Here is a 23,853-nt window from a genome sequence, read left to right as displayed (position 1 = left end):
GGACTATCAATCAAAACTTTTGTATACAGCAAAACTATCTTTCAGAAAGGATGGGTAAATTAAGACATTTACAGAAAAATTAAAAAAAAAAACAGAGAATGGATGTAAAAAAGGCTAACAATGCAAACAGTAATGAAAAAAAAAGCATGAGTTGCTGTGCCAGGATCAGGCAAAGTAGACTTTAATACAAAAGCTGTTACTAGAGCTAAAGGACAGTTATAGTCATAAAGATCAACCCATCCTGAAAATGTAATAATTATAAGCACATATTCACCTATCAATACAACCCCTAAATTCAGGAATCAAAATCTGACAGAACTGAGAAGAAAAATAGACAATTCAACAATAATAGTTGGAGAATTCAATGCACCACTTCCAATAATGGATAAAATAACTAGACAAAAGATAAATAAGGAAAGAGAAGACTCGAACAACACTGTCAACTAACTTGACAAAAAGGATATGTATAACACATCAGCCAACAACAGAATACACATTCATCTCAACAGTACATGAGACATTCTCCAGAAAAACCATGTTAGGCCATACAACATGCCTAAATAATTATACAAAGGTCAAAATTATACAAAGTATGTTCTCCAACAAAAACATAATTAAGTCTAAGAGAAGGAAATTCAGGAAACTCATAAATATGTGGACATTAAACAACACGCTCCTTAATTAACGTTTTGCAGGGGCTAGTGGGGATAGGGAGTGACTGCTAATGGGCGTGGGATTTCTTTTTTGGCTGATGAAGGTATTCTAAAATTAGGTAATGATTGCACAACTGTGTGAATATTCTAAAAACCATGATTCTACAAATCAAAAGGATAAGTTTTATGGTATATAAATTATATCTCAATAAGATAGATAGATGATAGATGATAGATAGACTGACATTTATGAACTATGGAATTCTGAAACTCAACCTGTCTGAAATCCTTAGCTGTAAAGTGGAAACATTAATGCCTTCTATTAACTCAGAGGCTTAAGTGTCATGATAGTTAAAAATCTATGCAAATATGCTTTGCAAATTGTGACACCTACAAAAAATTTAAGCTATTATTATATTTGACCAACCTACCATACAGATATTCTTGTGTTCTCATTTGCATGCTTAAATTTCTTGTGGGATGAATTTATTCATGTATCTATTTTTTAAAGATTTTATTTATTTGAGAGAGAGAGAGAGAAAACGTGACCAGGGGAGGGGCAGAGGGAGAGGCAGAGGCAGAGAATCTCAAGCAGACTCCACACTGAATGTGGAGACTGACATGGGCCTTGATGTCACAAGCCTGAGATCATGACCAGAGCCAAAACCAAGAGTTGGATGCTTAACTGACTGAGCAACCCAGGTGCCCCTTTGTATCTTTTATTTATCTTGGATAAGCATAAACAGATTTCTCTGGATTTTCATGAAACTGAAAGTAATATTTGTGTCAAGTCTTTTTGAGTTGATATCTTGATTAAGAGATATTTATTGAGTTTCTGTCTTAGATGATATGTAAGAACTGGATTCCTTGGGGGTTATAAATAAGTATAAGTTAGTTTACAGTTCAAATATAAAATATTGGATGTATACATATATCTCTATACATATATTTATACACACATATAAATACAGATAAATGAAGTCACAAAATAAGTACCAAGCCATTCAAAAAGCTTATGTGAAACTCTTACAAATATTTAAAAGCTTTTGGGGGGGGTAGGGGAATTATATGCAGAGACACTTTATGACCTCTCAGAATTCCTAATTTTCCATCCATTTGATTGACCAAATAGTAAAAAGTTAAAACAATACTAAGTACTGATAATTATATTGAACATTGGGGAATCATAAACTCTATTGGTAAGCATATGGTTTTGTACAACTACTTTGAAAAAAACAATTTTGCTTTATCTATTAAATTGTTAATATATGCCTACGATGCTGCAAGTGACAAGAAATAGGATGTATGTTCTTTATATAACCTAAAGAAACTCTTCCTAGTAACATAAAATTGCTCGTACAAAAATTTTTATAGCAACATTATTTATAAGAACAAAATAGTAATAAACCACCTACATGAGTTTCAAAGATTGGTCTCAAATTGGTGGTGTGGGAAAGAGACATAATCGAGCACCCATAATTCTCTGACTTTTAAAAGAGGAAACGTTTTTGGGAGGGTGGTGGTGCTGTAACAGAGTGTAAGGGAGCAGCACCTTGGTGAGAGTTTTCAAAATGTAATGTCTCCCAAGATATGGCTGGTTGTATGTGGTTAATAGTAATTATTCCTTCTGTATTCAGACTTTACTGTGCTGACAACCTTCAAGTCTCTTAAACTGTTATGAAGAAGTAGTGAGGGCCTGAATGGCGATGGGCAGGTAGAATGTTTAATGTATGAAAGTGGATCTCAGGAGTTTATCTCAACAGAAATTTGTGGACCAACGATTGCTTTAGTCCTGACTGTGCCCGACCTCTGTTTTTGTTACTCCTCATCTTTCTTCACTGGTTTTCAGAGGGTCCCAATTACTTACTGCTTTTTCCTCTCACAGTTAATTCAGTTAGAAGTGTTGAATGAAGTTTTACTTAAGTAAGGTTCATTTATTTCTAAATTCACTCATCAGGAAGAGTGGGCTTTCTTTTAATTCATTCAACTAATTTACTGTGATCTCAAAAACATGACTTATTCTTAAAAATAGGTTTAAATAGTATAAATTTCTCTAAAACAGTAACTCAAAACTGTACATCTTGAATATATTTTGCTTGATCTTGATAATAATCTTTCAAAAGACATCACTCCCATGTAGGGCTATGGACTTCTCAGGTGTGTTACTTATGATAATGATTCTGTAACTCTTTGTTAATTGTTTATTTGAATTATATTTAATACAAAGGCTCTGAATAATGTTTGTGCTTTTGAGGAATACATAACTTACACACACGTCAGGCTATGCCTTTGGAAATTCTTTAAATTATTCTGTTAAATGTGGCTTTTTAAATGTGAAAATAAAAGAGAAATTACACTATTTTCTTACCAAATAATATATATACACATATTATATATATATATACACATACACGCACACATATATAAGACATATATATATATGTGTGTGTATATATATTATATATATAATTATATACACACACACACACACACATATATATATATGTATATATATATAAAATTTATTTCCTAAAATCAAATAAATACAGAGCTAGTCAAGAACAGGTTTTTTATTTTTGTTTTGTCTGACTTCTTGGAGTCTTTTATGTGAGTTTATTTCAAAATAATACAATCTTCAACCTCATTTGCTGTTCCCACCTTGTCTCATAAACACACCTAACTCTATGACTCTACTTTTCCCATAGCATGTCTGCACAGATGTGACATTCCTTAATCTCTTTGTCCCACAGTGAATTTTGGAGATTAAAGAAATAAATGGGATGCAGTTTAGAGATTATTTTATTGTGATTGTATGCACACCCTAGCACACTCTATGAAAGCAGAAGAGTGTATTTTTAAGCATTCTTTGAGCTACCTGTCAAAGTTAATTTGTGTCAATTACACTGCTGTTGATATACACTTTCAAGGTGGAGAATCATACAGCATATTTTAGTTTTTCAAGACTTACCTTTTTTCAAGGAAAAGTATATTTCTAGCTTATTTGCTTTTTAACTACTGAAAGTTGTCATACCTTGATCCACACACCATATGAATACAAATGCAGATTTTGACATATAATTACTTTCCAGTACCTTGTCTTTGTAGCCTCTTTGTGTCCTGAGGATATAGCGCTCAAAAGGGCTTTCTCTCAGCATAACATCACCAATTCTGAAAAGAGGCAGAATTTCTGAGAAGGGTGAGATATCACTCTCTACGAAGAACACTTGATAAGAACTCCTCACATTGAGATTGGGAAAAGAAAAAGCATTATTTTTGGTCTGAAATATCACCCATTCACAACGTGTCAAAAGAGACCACTGCTGTCTGCATTAGTCAATTTTTTGGAGCCATCTGCCCTCACTGTGGGATATAGTATAGCCAGAATGAGCACTGCGGGTACCTGAGAAAATGCCAGAAGTGGTCTCAGTCAAGATAATTCATTGGCTGGTAGAGAGAGAATTCCCTGGCTTTAAGGAGATAGAGATTGAAAACTAAGAAAAAGTTGTCCTTTAAAAGAGTGTAGTGTATCCCAGAGTTCTCGTACTGCCTTTTGGCCCATAAGATTTGAATCTCTCTCTCTTCAAAGTATCAATAAGGCCATGGAAAGAACAAAACATACTATTTAGTGGAAAGAGCTAACTATCCTGCCGCAAATGAACACCCTATGTATCTCTGACTAAATTGACTACATAATAAGAGCAAAGCAAATGGTGAGGAAAAGCACATTATATCTCTTTTAGGCTCCTTGCCTGATTTTACTAACTACAATATGTTTCCTTTTAATCTTTCAGTATATGTATTTATTTTTAGAATGCTTAAAGAAACATTTGTGTCAACTAATTAAAAATATTATTAGCAGGGAAATCTCTATATATTGGTTTCTTGACAAGTAGACAGCCCCAACTAAGTCCTACATTTTAGATACAAAACATTCGTGAAAGGAAATGTATGTTAACATGTTTAAACAGTTTTTCCCCATAATTAATTATTCCAGGTTATTTAATAGCTTAGAGGGGTATCTTGTTTCATTAATTTATATTAAATCAGTTTAACGAGTAGCACCATGTCAATCTGAGCCATATGCTTTATTACTATCTCGGTATTACAGACGTAGACTATTTCTGAGCTCCGTGAAATATAGTATATCCTATTAGGTACTAGATATCCATTTGTTAAGTGATTTACTCACTTCCTGACACTTTAAGAAATAAGAGTTTTATTGTTTTTGTTAGTATATGCTATATCTCTGTAGTGCTTTGGGAACTAAAAGGAACGTATACAGAAAACACAAAACATTATTCTCTAGATCTTACCACATTACTACTGCAGTCGAATGGTTTAAAATAATATATTACAGTATTATAGAAGTTTGAAGTTTGTAAAAAAAAATATAAGTGAATATTTAATATTGTGTACTTACACTATAGGTTATCATTTCTAAATGAGAAAGAGGAGACAACTCCTAGCAAAGAAAATATGAAATCATCTTGTTTGTTAATGGGCAATTGCTCTGAACTTTCATTCTAATAAAATAGTGTACATTTAATGTTACATATGTATTTGTCATAGTATTTTTGTGATAAATTACTTAAGATGTTTGGTATTAGTTAAAGGGTTATATAAATTAACAGATATTTGATTTTTTCAAATCTTTGTATAAATGTATTGAATTTACATATAAATATGCTATATTCTATATTCTACATCATACATTATATAACACATGGTATGTGTGGGTATTGTGTATGTAACATCTATTATTTGAAAAAAAAACCAAAAACATACTTTACAAAGGATCCTGATCACTTTATTTTTCCTAGTTGACAGATGATGGCTGGGAAAATATGTCATGTAAAGAGAGTATATCAATGTGCCTCATTACTGAAAATATCTTGCTGGATTTCGAACCAAGAAGAAGTTGAGTTTGAATGATCTATTCACTTGTATCAGGCTCATCAATTTCAGAAAACTTGCTCCATTTCTATTGTTGACAATTGCTACTTACGCCTAAACTCACAAAAATTAAAGAGATAAACTTTCTCACAGAATTCCTGTAATTAATATAACCGGCAAGATATTGGCCCCAAAGAATGAGTGTTATTTCCTTACATACATTCTACCTGGGCCTGGCAGCAGGTATGATACCTCCATTTTGGTAATTAGGAAGTAATACCCACAGTGTTGATATTGTCCTTTTTTAAATCAAATTTGATATGGAGAAAACATTTTTATCAAAACAATGGTAAAGATGATGGTTTAAGTGCCTAAGTGGGTTGAATAATGTTTCTCTAAACTCATGTCCTACTCAGAAACTCAGATGTGACCTTATTTGGAAATAGGGTCTGTGCAGATATAATGAAGGTAAGATTTCTTGTGGGCCCTAAATCCAATGTCAGTGCTCTTATAACAGAGAGAAAAGGACACACAGAAACAAAGAAGACTATGCGGAGGCAATTAGACAGTGATGAAGCTACAAACCAAGGTATACCAAAGATACTGAGTGGTCACCAGACGCAAGGGACAGGCAAGGAAGTATTCTTCCAGGAAGGATTCTTCTCCAGAGACTCCATAGGGAGCACAGCCCTGTCAATACCTGGATTTCACACCTCTAGCCTCCAGAACTGTGAGAGAATAAATTTCTATTGTTGTAAGCCACCAAACGGTGGTAATTTGATATGGTGGCCTGAGGAAACTAAAAGAGTGACATAACACAGTTTTAGGTAGATTGGAATTGTATGGGTTTTGATGTCCTGGTATCTGAATCTAATCATCTTTTATGGATGAACTACATAGTTCCATATACTGCTCCACCCATGTGCCCAGTCCTGTCTCCCTAGTCTCCAGAAGAACAGGGTTCCAGCGATCTTCTTGCTTTCATTGAACTTCCTGTCTATAGGACCAATCCCCTTAACTATAACACATACTAAGAAAAAAATGGCAAGTACTAAACCCATCTCTTGATTTCACATTGATTTCCAGCTAATATTTCTTCTCTCTGCTCCTTTTATATAAAATTGTGTCTATATCCACTGTCCGCAGTGTCCTTGGGTAACTTTAGTGGTTAAAATAGGTAAATTTGTCCACAACATTCCACTAGAACGATCTTTTGTCAGGATAATTACCACATTGTCAACCCCCCTGGTAAATTCTCAGTACTTATCTTTTGCCCTCTCAATACCGTTTAGCACATCTGAATGCCACTTTGAACACATTCTTCATTTTGTTTTGAGGAATCACACTCTCCGTGTTCCTTTTACTTGGCTATCTTCTCACTATCCTGAACTCTCATCTTCTTGACCTTTAAATGGTGAAGGCTCAGTCCTTACACTTTTCTTTCATGGTAATTCCATTCAGTGTCAAGACTTTTAAATATACTCTATATGGAGGCGCCTGGGTGGCACAGTCTGTTGAGCGCCCGACTCTTGGTTTCATCTCAGGTGGTGATCTCATGGGTGATGGGATCGAGCCCTGCCTTGGGCTGCATGCTAAACAGGGAGTCAGCTTGAAGATTCTTTCCCTCTGCCCCTCCCCTCACTCTTGTGCACATACTCTCTCTCTCTTTCTCTAAAGTAGGTAAATAAATCTGAAAAAAATAAATATCCTCTATATGCTAATGTTTCTGAAATTTAAGTATCTAGCCTAAACTGGAACAGACTACAAATGAATAACCAAATAAGTGAGTTACAAATGAATTTTGGGGGTATAACCCATTTAAAACATTATAAGTTATACTGAGACTATAGATTCAGGTTTCTAAGTATGTAAAGACATGCCTGGCCATAATTAGTTAAACTGTTGCACTTATTCATGGAGATTGATGTGAAAAAAAGAAATGGAAGAGAGTTCTGGGATTCCATAGATCTTAGAGAATTTAATTATAGCAGACTGCTGAATTCTTGTTTTTCTATTCAATGAGGAAGCCTTTTTTTTTTTTTTCAGGTTTATAATATAAACTGTTATAAGAACACATTTCCCAATCTTCTGGAATGTAGGCATGACAAGTGACTATGAAGGCCAAAGAAATATAGCTAACCTCTCTTTTCTTTGTCATTTCTGTTGCCTTGAGTATAGATAAAATGCCTGAAGGATCAGCATCCATCTCAGCCCAGGAAGCAGCCATGAGGGTGAAGGTCATGGATGGCTCCCCAAAAAGCAGAGAGGGAAGTAGTGACTGTGATAACATTAACGAGTGAACATGCCAGCCTTGAACTACTTTCCTGCCTGGTATGTTTGTATTACTGTCTTTAAGTCTCTATTACTGTAATCCAAACTAATCTTAACAGGTACTTTACTCGTATTTGCAAGTAAAGTGCTTAAGTTTAAAAAAACTAAAAATTCAATTTGCCTAAATAAAGGGTTTGAGGCATTGGGAAATTATAAACCAAAAAGCTGGGAAGCATTACCAATCTGTGATAGAACATTCTACAGGTAACTTGCTATATACCTATTGCTAAGAGCAATAATTGAGGAAATAATGAAATTCGGTGTCGTTTGCACTTCTTTATCAGTAAAAATCTATGAGATAGATAAAATCAGATAAAGCCAGAAGGTCTTCCACAATGATGGATAAACTAAGAGAACCCTATTTATAGCGTACAAAGTAAATTGACTGAATATTCTGTAATTTGAAATTCTGAAGGCTGAAAAAGTTATCGGTTCCTTAAAAGTGTTGTAATGGATGGAGGTAAAAATCACAGCCTCTGAAGATGTGAATGACACCCGATCATATGAAGGTCATCGGTCTTCTGAGAAAGAAAGTGGTAGTTGTGTTGGCTTTGCATTCAAACCTACTGTTTTAAAGGTCTTAATACAGCTACCCTTTGTCTGAGGACTAGATTGATACACAGAATATGCAGACAACTAATACAAAATACTGATGTTCAAGATTAAACCCTGTGAGCCTGTGGAGAAAATATGTTTTATGCTCCTGCACTGTGGAGCTTTCGGAGCAAATTTTACTGAAGCTTAGGGCTTGGGTTTCCTGGAACTTTATCTATGACTGATTAGCAAATGGGGACTCCAGAGAGATTTACTTTCTTAGAGAGATTTACTTCCTTAGAGAAATGTTTCAAGAGAGGATAAGATCTGGGACTACGAGACACTATAGATTACAAAACTGAAGACACTTGTCTTATCTCTCCTTAGGAAGAATTTACTTAGAACCCAAAGGATCACAGTAACAACTCAGAATTATCCCCATTGTGTTTCCAAAGAGACTCTTAGTTAAGGAGAGAGAACAACTGACCCCTTCTCCTTTATAAATACCTAGATTTCATTTTATTGGTGTTCCTTGCCTACAATAAAGAACCCATACACGAAGAGTGACAGCCATTTTTCATTGCCTCAGGGTAAGAATTTGGGCACAGAAGAACTACATAGTTACCATTTGTACGAAGCAAATAATGATCTACTCTGCACCAGAAACCTTGCGTGTACACTTAAGATATTATCAATAAATCCAGATACTAAAAATGTAAAACAAATACGTTACAAAAGTTTTAACTGTCAAATTTTCCTGTAGAACTTATAACAGCAAACAGGCTAGAAATTGATTAGATTTTTGATGGAATTATAATGTCAGAGAAACCCCAGGCTGCCCTGAAACAGACCAAGATTATTCAATGTTTAAAAGAGCACACAATCTCCTTACTCCTATTAATAAGAAGTTTGCTGCTAAAGCTGTGAAACTCCCTGGTAGTATGTACTCTCCTAACCCAATCCAGATAAGCGCACAGAAAATAAAAGACAGGCAAGTTCTTCCCAGTAAATAGAAGGAAAGGCTACAAAGAGAGTAGGAAAGATCAATGAAACGAAATATAAAATCATATGATTATCTCAATAAATGCAGAAAAAAGCACTTGAAAAAACTCAATATCCATTCATGATAAAAATTCTCAACAAGCTGGGTGTAGAGCAAACATGTCTCAACATAGTAAAAGCCATATAAGGCAAGCCCACAGCTATTACCATACTCAACAGCGAAAAACTGAAACCTTTTTCTCTATAATCAGAAACAATACAGAGGTTTACATCCTTGTCACTCTCCTCAACATAATACTGGAAATCCAGGCCAGAACAATTAAGGAAGGGGAAAAAAAAGATTCAAATTGGAAAGAAAGAAGAAAAATTGTCTCTGTTTGCAGATGACTGAATGTACTGAAAACCCCAAAGATTCTACTGAAAAAAAAAAAAACCCAAAAACCTGTTAGAACTAATAAATGAATTCAGGAAAGTTTCAAGAGATAAATTAACACATAAAAATAAGTTGCATTTCTATACATTAAAAACAAAGTCTCTGAAAAAGAAACTAAGAAAACGGTGTTATTTACAATACCATTTAAAATAATAAATTCATAGGAATAAATTTAACCAATAAGGTAGAAGATCTGCGCGATGAAAACTATAAAACATTAATGAAAGAAATTGAAGATGTAAATAAATTGAAAGGAATTCCATTTTCATACTGGAAGAATTAGTAATGTTAACATAGCCATGCTACCCAAAGAGATCTACAGATTCAATGCAATTCCCACCAAAATTCCAATGTAATTTTTCACAGAAATAGAAAAAAATTATCTTAAAATTAGAAGGTAACAACAAAAGATTCCAAATAGTTAAAGCAATCTTGAGCAAGAACAAAGCTGTAGACCTTACGCTTCGTGACTAAAACTATATTTCCACTCTGGAAAACAGTGTGGAGTTCCCTTAAAAAGTTAAAAATTGAGCTACCCTATGATCCAGCCATTGCACTACTGGGTATTTACCCCAAAGATACAGACGTAGTGAAGAGAAGGGTCATATGCACCCCATTGTTCATAGCAGCTTTGTCCACAATAGCTAAATTGTGGAAGGAGCCGAGATGCCCTTCAACAGATGACTGGATTAAGAAGTTGTTGTCCATATATACAATGGAATATTATTCAGCTATCAAAAAGAATGATTTCTCAACATTTGCTGCAACATGGACGGCACTGGAGGAGATAATGTTAAGTGAAATAAGTCAAGCAGAGAAAGACAATTATCATTTTGTTTCTCTCATCTATGGAACATAAGAACTAGGTAGATCGGTAGGAGAAGAAAGGGATAAAGAAAGGGGGGGTAATCAGAAGGGGGAATGAAGCATGAGAGACTATGGACTCTGAGAGGCTTCAGAGGGGACGGGGGTGGGAGAATGGGATAGGCTGGTGATGGGTAGTAAGGAGGGCATGTATTGCATGGTGCACTGGATGTTATACGCAACTAATGAATCATCGAACTTTACATCAAAAACCAGGGATGTACTGTATGGTGACTAACATAATATAATAAAAAAATATTTAAAAAAAAGATGATTTTGTATGTGTGTATACACACACACACACACACACACACACACACAATGGAATATTACACAGCCATCAAAAAATGAAATCTTGCCATTTACAATGAAATGGATGGAACTAGAGGGCATTATGCTAAGTGAAATAAGTCAATCAGAGAAAGTCAATTATCATATGATCTCATTGATATGTGGAATTTAAGAAACAAAACAGAGGCTCATTGGGGAAGAGAGGAAAAAATAAAACAAGATGAAACCTGAGAGGGAGACAAACCATAAGAGACTCTTACTCACTGGAAACAAACTGAGGGTTGCTGGAGAGGAGGGTAGTGGAGGGATGGGGTAACTGGGGGATGGACATTAAGGAGGACATGTGATGTAATGAGCCCTGGGTATTAAATAAAGCTGATGAATCACAGACCTGTACCTCTGAAACCAATAATACATATGTTAATTTTAAAAAATTAAAAAATTAAAAAAGAAACCATTTAAACATCCAAAAATAAAAAAATAACTATATTTCAAAGCTAAAGTAATTAAAAAAGTATAGTATTGGCATAAAAACAGACATATAGGTCAGTGGAACATAATAGACAGCCCAGAAAGAAATTTACACATCTGTGGCCAAGTAATTTTTTTAGAAAGCCACCAAGAATATATAATGGGGAAAGAATTGTCTTTTCAATAAATGGTGTTTAGAAAACTTCATATTCAATATTGGGAGTGCCGTGATTTGCACATTCATGCAAATTGCATGAACTGCCCCTTCAATAGACTACCACTGGATTATGCCAAAGAATGAAATTGGACCCTTATCATTCATACAAAAAATTCAATTCCAAATGGATTGAAGACTTAAAAATATGAATCTGTAAACCTTGTAGAAGAAAACAGTGGAAAAGCTCCTTGACATTGGTTTCGCAATGATTTTAGGGATTTGATACCAAAGCATAGGTAACAAAAGTAAAAATAAAAAAAAAATTAGGACTATGTCAGACTAAAAATTTCTGCACAGCAAAGGAAACAATCAATAAAATGAAAAGGCAATTATAGAATGGAAGAAAATATTTGCAAACCACATAACCAGTAATGGGTTATTATCCAAAATATATAAACACTCACAACTGAACAGCAAAAAAATCAAATAATCAAATTTTTAGACAAAGAGACACAGTTCAACTAAGCACCTGTACATACTGAACTTGTGAATGGGCATGAGTCATGTAATTGACTTGAATAGAGGTTGCATCTTGGTTAATAAATTGATTCAGAACAAGTAAATGGGAACATGAGGGAAATTTTCTTTATTTCCAGTTGCTCTATTGTAGCTGCTTAGTTGGGCAAATTACATATATTATTCGATAATAAAGCAACATATTTTTCCCCTGCTCCCAACATATTTTCTATTCTGTAGTCAAAATTATATTTTTAAAGTTGAATCTAATCTTGACCTACTTCTGCTTAATGCCATCCAATGTCATCCAATTGCACTTAGGATATACTTTAAACTGTTAATGAAATGTACTGAGATTTTGCATTTCATATAAATCTGGCCACTGCTTCCCTTTAGCCTCATATCTTATCCCTACCTCCTTTGCTCTATATACTGCAGCAGGTTAAATTTCTTTCAATTTCAACACTCACCACTGTATTTTTCTTCTGATCCATTGCACATAATACTCTTTTCTGCTTATTTGTTGGCTAATTCATACACATTTTTTAACGTCAGTTTAGATGTCATTTACTCCGGGTAGGCTTTTCTGACCCCAAAGTAAACATTGTCATTCTTTTCATATACTGTTATAATTGCCTGTCCATTTTCCCCCTAGATTGTAAACACTATATCTTATTTTCTCACTGTGCTTGTTTCCATATGAATAATTGAGGATCAGAAAGGTTCAGGTAATTGATCTAGTTCACATAGATAATCGGTGGCAGAGTCTGACCCTTTCACAGATTATTTAATATGTATATATGCATATATATAACTGTTAAACCTTTCCTAGTTTGTACACAATTTTTCTTGTATTTCTGATAGCGAAATATATCATTTGCTCTACATGTTTTCAGTGTATTTTATGAATATCTGTTTTTCACACTTGTATTACGATCATGGTTTTACGTAAATGGCCAAGAAATTTATCATTACATTAAAATAAAGTGCTATTTTACAAAATGCTATTTTTGAAGGGAATTTTTTTTTAAAAATACAGAGCTCTTCCTCTTATCATGAAATCATTTGCATTTTTCTAAATACATTATGGCTAATTTTCCATAAATAAATATTAATTTCACGTCCATTAAATTGGTTAGGAAAATTGAAGTCTAACATATATGGCAGTCACTTAAAATATTTTTAAATTAGAAAAAACAGAGTTGCTGTTTTTTTTTTAAAGGTTTTTATTTATGTATTTGTCAGAGAGAGAGAGCAAGCACAAGCAGGGAAAGCAGCAGGCAGAGGGAAAAGCAGACAGAAGGAGAAGCAGGCTCCCCACCAAGCAAGGAGCCCAATGCAGGACTCAATCCTAGGACCCAGGGATCATGACCTGAGTGGAAGGCAGAAGCTTAAGCAACTGAACCACCAGGTATCCCTGAAAAAATCAGAGTTTTTAATAGCTTATTTAAATAATTTTTTTGTGAATTCAGTTTTCTTAATTTATTCAATATATATAGTAACATTAACTTCAGAATAAATATGTCATTTACTCCTTACGTTTTTGTTTGTTTTTTTTAAATATTTTTTGTAAATGTAGTGTTTGGAATGTAATAAGCCTGCATATGATTCCAACCATGGCATTTAATATCTGATATTGTTTATTGGCTTATAATTTCATGTAGTAGAGCCTCAGTTTCCCCAAATGTAAACTAGTGACATACTGTTTAATTGAAAATTAGTAAGTACATAAATTTGTAAACTATACATATTAATGGGTTATAGATAACACCTATCCAATTAAAATTATCTTTATTTAAGAAAAAATAAAAGAGATACAGATTTCTATTTCCAATAATGCCAAAGTAGCTTTTATTGGATTAACCCTTCTACTAGGACAGTTGCAAACACTGGCAAACATATTTTTAAAAAATGATAGTTTTGAGGTCTTTGAAAGTAACCAAAATAACCAGAAGCTGCACTAATTTAACCATAAAGGGCAAACAAAAAAACAACCAAAAAAACGCCACTTCACATAATAAAACAGTGACTTTGTCCCTGAGGACACTCCCAAGTTTGAACAGTTCACAAAATCTGATTTTATTAACCATAAAACCAAAGTCGTATTGGCCAGAGTAGTCAAAAGATGTCAGGACTGCTGAAGAAACCATAAATTGGGCATCCAAGAAATGAGTGAGCCATAGAGGATAAAGGCCCCAAACCTTTCTATAACTTTTCCCAAACGCTTGGGTGAACCCTGAAATGTTAATGAATGGACAGGGCTCCAGAGAATAGAGGGAAAGATGAAAAGAGCGGGGCTGCTATTTCAGTTGCTGCTAAATCGGAAAAGACATTTATGATTCAGTATCACCAAGCGAAAGTGACTTTGCAAATAACTTGGGTTTTCTATAAACACAACACAAGTTCTATGCCTTTAAGTTAAAGATCATCTCCAAGTATTAAGAGATGTGGCCAAGGGCTATAAGAAAAAAACAGTAATTTTAAGGTGATCTGCTAGTATTTTAACTAGTTGCCTGATGGAATAATACTTAGTATTAAGAGACAAACATTAAATGCATGATACACAATATCCAGGGCACAGCAAAAATTATTAGGCACGCAAAGAAAAATATGAACTATAGTTAAGAAAAATTAGCAGACCAAGAGCTAAATATATACTGAAGATTCTACAAGAAGAAATAAAGGATATCGTTTGTGAAGTAAAATTTCAGGAGAAATTTGAAAACCATCAAAAAGAACCAAATGGAAATAGTATAACTGAAAATATGCAGTTAAAAGCTATGAGGCATTAATTGCAGCCTGGACACAGCAGAAGAAACAATCCGTAATAACCTGAAAACAGATCAGTGGACATTATCTGTATTAAAACACTGAGAGAAGAAAGATGAAAGTAAATGATTCTGCACTAACGGTGGTAGAGTATAACTTCACGCTCTTGAAATGAATGCTCAATACAATGACTTTCTGCCAAACAGTATGGGGGTGGGCAGAACGGTGAGCAAGGGTAGCATCATTAGCCACATCAGTATATGCACACATACACACACACGTGTGTGTGTGTGTGTGTATGTATGTATTTGTGTGTGTGTGTGTGTGTGTGTATCTTATGTATCTTTGGTATAATACAGTGAGAATGGCACTTCACCTTTCTGGTCTCTCCCCAAGTTTCGTAACTCTACTCAAAAAATAAAGGAAACAACAGTCAATCCCCAGTTGAGGGGTATTCTACAAAAATCTGACCAGTCCTCCTGAAAACTGTCTAGGGCATCAAAAACAAGGAAAGCCCGGATGCTGTCACAGTATAGAGAAGCCTAGAAGGCTGAAGACGAACTGTACTGTAATCCTGTATGGCATTCTGGAAGAGAAAAAAGGACATTCATTTAAAAGTAAGACAATCTGGGTAGAGTAGACTTTAACTGATAAATCAATATTGAAAAGTGTACTAAAGTAAAGTGGGGGAAACAGGGTATGGGGTAGACAGGAACACTCTGTTCTACCTTTGTAGCCCTTTTGTAAATCTAAAACTATTCTAAAATAAAAAGTTTATTTTAAAAAGCAAATGAAGAAAGCCAATGCCCTGTGAGATATAAGAGAGATAAAATATGGTTTATTGTAATACTGGCTTCAAACTTACCAAATATGAACAAAAACATCAACTTAAAAATCTTGTACAGAAAGCAGGATAAATACAAAATAATAATAATAATAATAATAAATTTTAAAAAACTAGGCCCATGCTGTTCAAACCGCTAAACACACAAAGATAATGAAAAAATTTTTCTAAAGCAGCAAGGAAAAAAAACGCTGTACGTTCAGGGAAACAATGACAAGAATGACTTAATGACAATTGAAGATAGCGAACTCCTTTTTATTTTTTTATTTTTTTAAAAGATTTTATTTATTTATTTGACAGAGGAAGAGACAGCCAGTGAGAGAGGGAACACAGCAGGGGGAGTGCGAGAGGAAGAAGCAGGCTCCCAGCGGAGGAGCCTGATGTAGGGCTCGATCCCAGGATTCTGGGATCACGCCCTGAGCCGAAGGCAGCAGCTTAAGGACTGAGGCACCCAGGCACCGCGCTAACTCCTTTTTAGAAACAGGGGAAGCTAGAACACAGCGGAATAGCATATTTAAAGTGCTTGGGGAAAACAGGAACAAAAATCAAAGCAAAATAAGGCATTTCCAAATGTATGAAAATAGAATTTACCATCAACATCCGCACATTAAAAAAGAAAGGAAAAATTAGATTCTTTGTTAAGTCCTTCCTATATCATGGAAATGATATGATGGAAATTTGGACTTATAGAGAGAAAGAAAGAACTAGTTAAGATGAGTAAGTGGATAGAAAATAGAACAGACTCTTTTCTTCCTTTTATTAAATTTATAAAACTACTTTAAGCAAAAATAGAAGCAGGGTATTGGAGATACACATACATATGAAGTAGTTTAAAACTACACAAAGGATAAAAAGGGGTATAAATGGAAAACCTAGTGTTATAAATTTCTTACAGGTCAGAACTTATAAAAATAATCCAAGATATAAAGAGAAGCTCATAAAGGAAAAAATAAAGAGGTATTGCTAAAACCTTATACAGAAGATTAAATAGAAGAATAAAAATACTCAACTAAGGAGTATTGGAAATGAGGAACAAAGGAAAACAATAACGAATGTGTTAAACAAAAAGCCTGACATGTCAGTAATTGTACTGACTGTGAATGGACTAAAGATGCCAATTAAAATGAAATCTTGTCATAGTGGATAAATAGGGAAGGTCCAATTATATGCTGACTTGAATTTTATAAAGCATAAAATTTTGATAAGTGTATTTTAAAAGTTATGTAATGAAAACAAGGGTGATAGAAGAGCCAAACTAATCTTGAAAAAGAACCACAAAATTAGAGGATTTATAGTATCTCATTTTAAAAATTACCATACAGCTACAGTAATCAATATTGTGTGGAATGGGCTTAAGCATCAATAAGCAGGAAACAAAAATATAGTACAACAGAAAAGAGCCCCCCAGAATGTAAACAATGTACAGCCAAATGAAATTGAGAAAGGTACAAGAGAATCCAACTGAGAAAGGTATTATTTCAACAAATGTTTCTGGACCAACTAGTTATCTATACGAATATTGATAAACCTCAGGACATTTACATACACGAATTTACAATAGGTGATAAATTTCAATAAGAAGACTTAAACAACAAGGTTTCTCATAAAAAAACTGGGTTAATATTTTTTACTTTTGTGCAGGCAAAGATTTCTAGGACACAAAAGTCATAGCAAAAGGAAAAATGTATAAATTGGACTTGGTCAACATTGAAATTTCTGCTTTTCAAAAGACACCAGGGAACTGGCCTATACATCATGAATACTCATTTGTAGTTTCTCTTTGTTCCTCATTGAATGGATAAAATTCAAGAGTGACAACGTCAAGGGTTAGTGAGGGTGTGGAACAACTAAATATGTATTTTCTGGGAAGAGTAAAACAAAAAACAAAGCACCTACTTTAGAAAACAGGTAATTTCTTAGAAAGTTTGTCCTTCCATGACTATATGACAGTAGAGTTACACTTCTGGGTATTTCTCCTAAAGAAATGAAAACTGCTGTACAGAAGAATTATTTATAAAGAAATAGTCAGAGTGGTTAATAGCCTCGAACTGAAACAAAACAAAGGGCTACGCACAGGTGAATAGATAATTAAGTTGTGGCAAAACCAAAGTCATGGACTTACTCAATAAGGTCAAAGTAATAACATTAATGATTCTTAAAAATTTGTTGAGCAAAAGAATCCAGAGACAAAAGAGAAGAGAATATAATTCTGGTTGTTGGAAATCTTAGGACAGGCAATCATTCTAAAAATTAATGTAGTGGTTTGATCTGGACACGGTCGGTGGTGGTTGACTTGAAAAGTTACCAGTGAACTTACAGATTTGATGGAAATGTTCTATATGTAATTGGCATGTGCTTATACAATGAATATATTCATTATATCTAATCTAACTATCCAGTTTCAAAACTGCATTTTATTGTGTATAAATTAACCTTCAATCTAAGAAAAACTATATCAACATTATTAAAGACTTTTATTTAAAACCACGTTTCGGGGCGCCTGGGTGGCACAGTCGTTAAGCGTCTGCCTTCGGCTCAGGGCGTGATCCCCGCGTTCTGGGATCGAGCCCCACATCAGGCTCCTCCACCGGGAGACTGCTTCTTCCTCTCCCACTCCCCCTGCTTGTGTTCCCTCTCTCGCTGGCTGTCTATGTCAAATAAATAAATAAAATCTTAAAAAAAAATAAAATAAAACCACGTTTCATCCAATATTTTAAAATATATTTAAATATTTAATTATTAGATTTTAAATTTTCGTTATTTTTTATTTTTAACTTACCTTTATATGTATATATATGTATAAATAAATATATTCATTATAATTGTAATTTTAACATCTGTTTAGTATTCCATTTAGTTTAAATTTCCACATTTATTTAATCATTCCTCTATTAGCCAGGCATTTAACACTGCTCCTCAGACAGGGTATCCTAGCCTATCCTTAGTAGATGCTAACTTTATGAAGCTAGCAAGTGCCTGTCCAGTCTTCACATCTCATCTATATTTACATCAACCGAGGTAGGCAGAAAAATTCCTGGTAGCCATTGTTACAAGTTGTAAAATGTAGTGCCCCTCAGTATATACATGCAGTGGAATGGAGTGTGGATTAAAGGGCACAATGAACACAAAAGTAAGAGAGGGAATTGTGGGTAAGGACACTGAATTGGGGGCTATCGTAAGGCATAAAGGAAACTATGTAAATGCATTGTACAATAGATGGCTCTTATTTTTGCTCATTCTACCAAAGTTGTATGAAGTTTATAGAATACTAACATCTTACAGACCAAGCCTTCCACCGTATGCCTCCATAAACGAGCTAAGAGTGGTAAAGCTCAGCGATAACTTTATCTCATTCAAAGTGAGAAATGATTAGATAGCTGAAAGAGCGCAACTGGGGCAACCGGAGGTATCAGCCTAACCAGAGAAACTATTGGGAGGCATCGATCTGTTTTTAATATATGTGACCAACATCCCATCAGTGGGTGAAGTGTTGTCGGAAGGCAAATGACAAGGGCACACCCAAGAGAGAAGCCGCAGCGAATGGGATTGGCGCACGGAAGACCTAAGTCAGAGCAAGGGAGTGTTGCTTCCTGGGCGATAATCAAACTGCATTAATTGGCAAATACAATGTGAAAGCATCGGCCTCCAGAGGCAGAAGTAGGTGGAGGAAGGAAACGCAAAGCAGCACAGGTGGTGGTGGGTGTCAGGCAAGGGATAGTGGTGCTAAGGTCATGTGGTTCTTTCAATTAGAAAAAGCTGAGTATGTATCTTGCGCCACACGGCAGTGGAATCCTAAGTATTTTGTTGTCTGTATTACTTCAAAGCGATTCTCATATTAAAAAAAAAAGTTAGAGAACAATTGAGAACAATTATATTGGTGTAGTTTGGAAATTATAATTACATGAACTCGTTTTATATGTTAGAGGAAAACCTAGGCATTTAGGCTTTCTTTTTTGACTATACATAGTTTTCATTCTTCCATCAAATTTGGAATTTCAGCATGGAGATTAGTCTTTTTTTTGCGGAGAAGTACTAAGTATGTATTCGAATTTAAATTTATTCTTGGCAATACTTACATAATATGCAGTCACTATTGTAGATTCTTCCGTGCATCCATCTACAAATGTGTATGTAGGCATGTGTGAGCCTTGGTTAACAGCCCTGGGAAGCGGTGTCTTCTGATTTTGCTCGCAATCGTATCTCCAATGGGATTCTTGTTTTGCTTGTCACCTCTTGTAGCTTCTACTAAGTGAGAAGATAGAATCACTGATTAACTTTTAGGTGTTGTCACTTAGGAGAAAACTGTAAACACAGGATGTTTTCGAGGTTTTTTTTTTTTTAAAGGGACTATTTCCACAGTTTATAAGGACCTGTGCTACTTTTTTAATTTCCTGCTAACCTTTTTACATAAGGAAAAAACAAGTTTCTTATTTTAATAACAACTGAAATTAGTGTGAGTAAAAGCTAATTAAGCTTTCACAATGGAAATCCAGTGTTAGTAAGCCGGAAGCTAGCACGTCTTCACATTTCAAAATGCTAATGAGATTCATTGTCATCATTAATAATAGTTTATTTAAAATATCATTATTTTAGGGTCAGACATGTCAAAGGAAGCATAAAATATTTACTAATATCTAAATCAAATAACAGTAGAAAATTTGCTTTTTATCACCTAAAATTTCTTCTCCTAGGGAACCTAAATGTGTCAGAGATTCAAAATTGGGATTCAGTCAATTCTCTGAAAAGCCCCTATTATGCTGGCATAATGGGACAATAGCACTCAGTTGTTGAGCTCCATTTTAAATGGTACATCTATTATTATACTAATGATTACAAACCATATGGTGTAACCAATAGGGCTGTCTTTAAATACACTAATTACATCAAGTGCAGGCAATAAAACAGGTGCTAAAACAATGTTCTCACACACTGTTTTTCATTTACAGCTCCATAGAAGACCTTGAGTACAGAGATTGGAATTCCAATCTATTTCCATAGACTCCCATTTGACATTTAAAGATCCTGCATAACTATCCAGTCAACACCAATTTAAACAACAAATACGCTATTTGTTAGTAAACCTAGATATAGATTTTTTTTAAAGAAGAGCAATCTAAAACAAATAATGCCAATTTTTATTGGGAGTTTTAAAGTCAATTTTATCTATTATATGTTGTGCCGTTCTGCATTTATAGAGTATCTAATTTCTTATATATTGGGATAATATGTAAATAATCCAATAAGAGACAATAATAGTGTAAAGGCAAAAGCACAGGGCTAAGTCGTTGTCTCACGTCTTCCAGCAACCAAGTGACTTTGGGCAACTAGCTGCACGTGAGTCTTCAGCATCTTTCTCCATAAAGATGGGTTGACTCAGGTTATTTCTAAGGTCCTCCCAATCTATAAAATTCTATTCATTTTTTAAAGATTTTATTTATTTAGTTATTTAGTTAGTTAGTTTTAAAAGATTGTATTTATCTATCTGACACAGAGAGAGAGAGAGAGAAAGAGAGCATGAGCCAGGGGGAGGGGCAAAGGGAGAGGGGGAAGCAGTCTCCTGGCTGAGCAGGGGCTCAATCCCAGGACCCTGGAATCACAACCTGAGCCAAAGGCAGATACTTAACTGACTGAGCCACCCAGGTGCCCCTAAAATTCTATTATTCTTGTGAATTTGTTAGAGGCAGTTAGGTTCTACCAGGTTGCCTGGAGGCCAGCAAAAAGGAAGTCAGGAGCAGCTGTGGGGAAAGTCAGTAGCCTGTCCCAGCAGCACTCCAAGACAGAGCCATAGGAAGCCAGATCAAACCAGACAGGCCCAAGATGGCTGAGAGTTGACTGGAACCACTGACCAAATAAAGAAGAAAAGTCTGGAAACCCTTCTTCTAAGAAATCTCTGCCCCAAGTAATGAATATTCTACCCCCTAGTTAACAGCTGTCAATAAAAGATAGGAACCCAAACCTCTAGGCATATAGCCCGCGCACTCGCAACTCTCTCTCTCTTTCTCCCCTACACTCACATCTCAAGAGCGTACTTTGGCTTTAATGAACTATCCTGCTTGTGTTGTGTCTGTTTTTGAATTCTTTCTCATGACAATACCAAGAGCCTTCAGCTACATCTTTGGGATGGGCTGGGTGAAGTCTTCAGGACTAGGTTGGGGGGAGGTCTCCCCAGTTCACCCGGCAACAAATTGATAAGATGTTCTCTTTGACCAAACTTTAGTTAGGTTCCTTTAAGCCCTCTTCTTAACTAGGCCTCAACCTTGGCCTCTATCCGTGTCAGGCCTACATGGCCCAGTTTTAGCAAGAATCTTACTAGGTCAGTTTAAAGGGAATCCTTCCATTCTTGATATCTGGTCAGATTCCTCATTCCCCACCATTGATATCTGAGCACCCTGGCTGCCCTCAGCAAGAATCCTAAATCAGTTTGGCATGAACTGACTTACCTTGATGTCTCCTCTTAACTTTCTTTCCATCCACTACACTCCGCACCCTACCCCGCTCTTTGGCTGTTAAGCCCCACTTGTTATTATTGTATTTGAGTAGAGTATGATCTCTCATCTACTGTCAAAGTCTTGACACCTACACAATAGTCCTAAATAAAGTCTTCCTTACCATTTTAACAAGTGCCAAACTGATTTTTCCCCTAACAAAGTTAGTAATAATATTCTTTAAGCCCAAATGCCAAATTTTCCCAAAGCAATGAGTGAACTGGAATCAGTTAGTTTCTGGTCAGACTCTTCTTGCCATCATTTTTATAATCTATAAATCTTTAAGAATACTATTCAGTATGCCCTTGCCTCAGTTTCTTCACAGATTTAATGGTTTAATTGATAATAACAAGCTCATAAAGCTGTTTTGAGGCTTAAGTGAGGTGAACCTTGTAACTTGTGCTAGAACTTTGCTTGACACAGAGGACATACCAAATAAATGCTAGCTGTTATTACAATAAAATGATTACATTATGAGCACAAACACACTGAACATATGAATGCCTATAAATATATTCCAAAATGAAAATGAAAAACATATAGCTAAAAATGTGCTAGAATAGAGAAATAATGGATGACATGCTATCTTTTTTAAAAAGTCAGTATTTACTTAAGAGCTTACCCAAATCCATGTGTGTATATATAAATACACATATATATGTATATATACATGTATATATAATATTTTTCACTAACAAAACATTTAAGTTGAAACTTGTATAGTCTAGATTGCAAAAAAAAAAAAAAAAAAAAGGACTTTAAGAATTAGCCAACAAATTACCTATTTGCAAATTACTGGCTGGTGTATGTTAGTGGCCTAAAATGAAAATTGGTTCTCAAATTACTAGTCTTTAATGAGATAAGAACTTTAATGAGAGAGTAAGTAGTTACCAGCATGTTGGGGAATAGTAGAGCACAGTTGGTCAAAAATCTCTATTAAAGAATGTTTCTGTTTACTTAGGCTGAAATGACACGGTAGGGAGGAGGTCATGGGGTTTCTGGCAAAGGGATGAACTTTCTAAGCCCGCCTCATCTCTGGTGTCCATGGGTTTGCAAGCATTCCTGCAGGCTTTGCTTCTGGACATGATGGTGCCTCTCTTGCAAGCAGAGCCTCGCAGCCCTCCTTTCAGAGCTGCCTGACATTGACCTCTTCCCAATGAGAGATGAGAAAGTAGTCGCTATGTCAAAAAAATATTCATGGAGAATTCATTTAGCTGAAACATTAAGTTAGTAAAATGAAGCTCCAGCATCATATGAGGATGGTAGAAGTGACTGTCAGGGTTTAGAAATTTCCGGTCGGTCAGATGTCCATTAACACGAAGTAGCAGATTCAATGAACTTCCAGAACACTATGAAATCACTTTATGTGAGCCAGCAGCAGGAGACTCTTCACTATCTTTTAGCCATATTCTCAATCAGTGGGTCATATAATCAGCACTGCCAATATCTTCTTTCTTTCTGTCCTTACTTTCTCGCTCCCTCCCTCCCTTCCTCTCTCCTTCCGTCCAATCAGTACAACTCCCTGCATAAACTTGTCCATAACCTCTACACAAGTTGCCTAATTCCGCGGTATCATCCTAAACTGCTCTTGACAGTATCATCATTCTAGA

Source organism: Ursus arctos, unplaced genomic scaffold, assembly GCF_023065955.2.
Source record: "Ursus arctos isolate Adak ecotype North America unplaced genomic scaffold, UrsArc2.0 scaffold_10, whole genome shotgun sequence".
Classification (NCBI taxonomy): Eukaryota; Metazoa; Chordata; class Mammalia; order Carnivora; family Ursidae; genus Ursus; species Ursus arctos.
Note: the sequence above shows the minus strand (reverse complement) of the source record.